Below are 3,844 nucleotides of genomic sequence, written 5' to 3'. Positions count from 1 at the left end.
GTCATGCGCACCTGTGGCCATCTTGAACACAGCCAGAGACTCTTGACCATACCTATTTAGTTCAGGGTGGTGACACACAGGGAGTGGCATTGGCTGAACCTGAGCGGCCTATGGATGCGGTGAGGCCTTCGGCCAGGTTGCACCAGGAGGCTGATGGTTTACAATTATTCCATTCCAGAGACCCAGCGTAAAGAGCGCGGAGTTGCGGGCACACTCTTGTGCACAGGCTGTTGACTATTTAGTCTATGTACAATGTCTATTCCGTTCCAGAGACCCAGCGTAAGGAGCGTGGAGTTGCAGGCACACTCTTGTGCACAGGCTGTTGACTATTTAGTCTATGTACAATGTCTATTCCGTTCCAGAGACCCAGCGTAAGGAGCACGGAGTTGTGGGCACTCTCTTGTGCACAGGCTGTTGACTATTTAGTCTATTTACAATGTCTATTCAGTTCCAGAGACCCAGCATAAGAAGCGTGGAGTTGCATGTATACTCTTGTGCACAGACTGCTGATAATTTAGTCTATTTACAATGTCTTTTCAGTTCCAGAGACCCAATGTAAGGAGCGCGGAGTTGCGGGCACACTCTTGTGCACGGACTGCAGACAATTTAGTCTATTTACAATGTCTATTCAGTTTCAGAGACCCAGCATAAGAAGCGTGGAGTTGCATGTATACTCTTGTGCACAGACTGCTGATAATTTAGTCTATTTACAATGTCTTTTCAGTTCCAGTGACCCAGTGTAAGGAGTGCGAAGTTGTGGGCACACTCTTGTGCACGGACTGCGGACAATTTAGTCTATGTACAATGCCTATTCAGTTCCACGGAGGCAGTGTAATGAGTTGTGGGCACACTGCACAGGCTACTGACTATTAACTATGGCTTATTCAGTCCCAGAGAGACAACTGTCATGGGCAATGACGCAAAGACATATGGGGCTCATGCACAGCGTTGTGCATGGGACGAATCCATGCTACCTTATACAATGTGAAGGAGGATGGCTTGCAGCCTTCAAATGTCGGGGCCATGGAGATGGCACTGAGGTGACAAGATGTACATTAATCTACAACTGGCTTTAGACGCATAACAGTGATTTATTCCATTTCAGGGGAACAGCTGAGGCCTCCCATCAATTCATTCATTTCCAAGGGGCTGGCAGGAGTCCATTTGGATCTGTGGGCACAACATTGCCAATCTGTGGGGCATGGCATTGTGCACTGGTCAAGCATCTATGTGGGCTTAGGTGGGAGTCAATTGATATAGGGAAGAATGAAATGGAATGCCCTTGGTTTTGCCAATTTATCATTGACTCAGAGGCTTACAAGACTTATTTTAGGCCGCGTTGGGTTTCTGTTGTGTATTGTTGCTCTTTACAGTTGGCTGCTTCAGTTTCAGGGGGTCATTGACAGTTGGCCTGGATTGGCAGACACACCATTGTCTGACTCTTTTACTATTAACTCCTTTAGTTTTAGGGGGAACAGGACCAGTCAGCCTGGATTTGCAGACACAGCATTGTCTGGCTAGGGGTGGGATGCTGACCTGCAGGACTAGCTGGGAGTCACTTGGTGCGGTGAGCGAGAGATGAAGTGGAAGGCCCTCTCCCTCAGGGTGTGGTCTCATTTGGTCACCCATGGTGTCCCCCCCACCAGCACACTGTTGATACAACTTGGTGAGAACTACTTGGGGCCACTCCAGCAGAGTGCTGGTACACAGGGCCATTGAAGACATTGTGGGAGATACTCTGGCGGTGATGATCTGGTTGGAACTGGCTGCAGCGCCAAAGTTGGCATAGAGCATGCCCTGCGGATAAGGTGGAATTGGCAAAGCAAAAGCCAACTTAAGAGGCTGCAGAGAATCATGGACACTATGGAGGGTCACTGGATTTAGCACCCTGAGATTTCAACACGGCCAGAAGTTTTGCTTTGTCCTGAGGAGGCTCATTTGTTGCATGGATATCTGGCAGCACAGAATTGGAGATTCCCTATGCCCTTGACTACAGCTGTAGGAGCTTCGGCGGGAGCCGGCTGAGGCTCGGCTCTTGTGGCGGTATCAGCATGGGGCTGGATCCATTCTCTGGAAAATCGGCCTGCGTGCCCACTTCCAGAGTATGGGGATCCTCTTAAGGGATCTTGGCGTGAGGGGCAACTGAGGTGCCCAGCCCGGGGGCATGTAAACCAGGGGATTACCCTCACGCTCAGGTGGCAGGGGAGACCACCCCTGGGCTTCCGCCCGAGTGGAATCCCTAACCTGCCATCCCAAGGTGACCAGCGGAGCATTGACTGGCAGGCGGGTCAGTCGATGAGTGGGATCCTTACCCCCATGCTGTGCCAAGGCTTACTACAGCTGCAACCAATAAAGTTGTGGCCGATTTCATTCCACTTTTTCTGAAAATGGTGTGCTTGTGTGTTGTTTCAGCTGAAACTGTACATTAAACTAGAACGCGTTAGTAGGAAGGAATTTTGCCCTTCCCCTTGACGCTGGAGCCACAGAGGTTTTACTTGCTTCTGCACTGTACTCCGTCAGCTATTCTTTGTGGGAAGTGATTGTAGACACTAATTTTTCTACGGGCTTCTTAGCATCACAACTTAAAATGAATTAAGCTCTCTTCACAGACTTGTGATAGCCCTGTGGTAGGTGCTCTCCTTCTGTGACCTTAGAAGCCCAATGGAGTTGCCGTGTGGCTGCGAATTGACAGCGCTTTCCCCACTCCCCAGGCTAGCCCAATCTCATCAGGTCTCAGAAGCTAAGCGGGATCAGCCCCACTTGGTGCTCGGATGGGAGACCAGCAAAGGCGACCAGAGTCTACAGAGAGGCAGGCAGTGGCCTGCACATCTCTTGCCTGGAAAACCTCATGAGGGTCTGTGACTTGTCAGCGCTTACCACCACCAGTGGCTGTGGTTGAGTTCCGAAGGGGCCAGGGCCTGGACCTGAACGGATTCTGGAATTCTGGGGATGTGGAAGGGAGAAATGGAAGATACAAGTGACCACGGTTGTACAGAACACTGTAAAGAAAACAGGTGTTTAAAACCGTAACTCTCTTTGTAACGCAGGTTGCCGTCAAGTCATAATTGACTTACGGTGTTTTCAAGGCAAGAGACAAGCGGAGGTGTTTGGCTATCGCCTGCCTCTGCATAATGACCCTGGACTTCCTTGGGGGTCTCCCATCTGAGAGCTGATCAGATCAGGCTAGCCTGGGCTACTGCAGAGTGGCTTTTAAATTATTTTTTAATCTGGTTTAAAGCAGTGGGGGGAGATGCTGGCGACTGGTAAAGATACGATTTTTGCAACGTGCAAAAGCATAAATAAAAAGGCCTGTAGATCACAGAATCAGAGTTGGAAGGGGCCATACAGACCATCTAGTCCACCCCCCCTGCTCCATGCAGCATCAGCCTAAAGCATCTCCAACAAATAATCATCCAGCTGCGTTTTGAAGACTGCCAATGAAGGGGAGCTCACCACCTTCCTAGCCAGCTGGTTCCACCTCTGAACAATTTTTTCCCTAATATCCAACCAGTACCTTTCTGCTTTGAGCCCATTGATTTGGGTCCTGCCCTCGGCTGCCAAGTGGAACAGCTCCTTGCCCTCCTCTAAATGACAGCCTTTCAAATATTCAAAGAGAGCACTCATGTCCCCCCTCAATCTCCTCTTCTTCAGACTGAACATTCCCAAAGCCCTCAGAGGGTTCTGCCTCCAGGCCCTTGACCATCCTGGTTGCTCTCTTCTGCACCTGCTCAGTTTTGTCCACTGCACACAGGATTCCAGGTGTGGCCTGAATCTCCATTCAGCTTTTCTGTGGGGTGGCTGTGAAATCAGGTGAGAAAAGAGCCTCCTGCCCCGATTCCATAGA

Source organism: Heteronotia binoei, chromosome 11, assembly GCF_032191835.1.
Source record: "Heteronotia binoei isolate CCM8104 ecotype False Entrance Well chromosome 11, APGP_CSIRO_Hbin_v1, whole genome shotgun sequence".
In the NCBI taxonomy this organism is placed as follows: Eukaryota; Metazoa; Chordata; class Lepidosauria; order Squamata; family Gekkonidae; genus Heteronotia; species Heteronotia binoei.
This window is presented reverse-complemented; position numbering follows the sequence as displayed.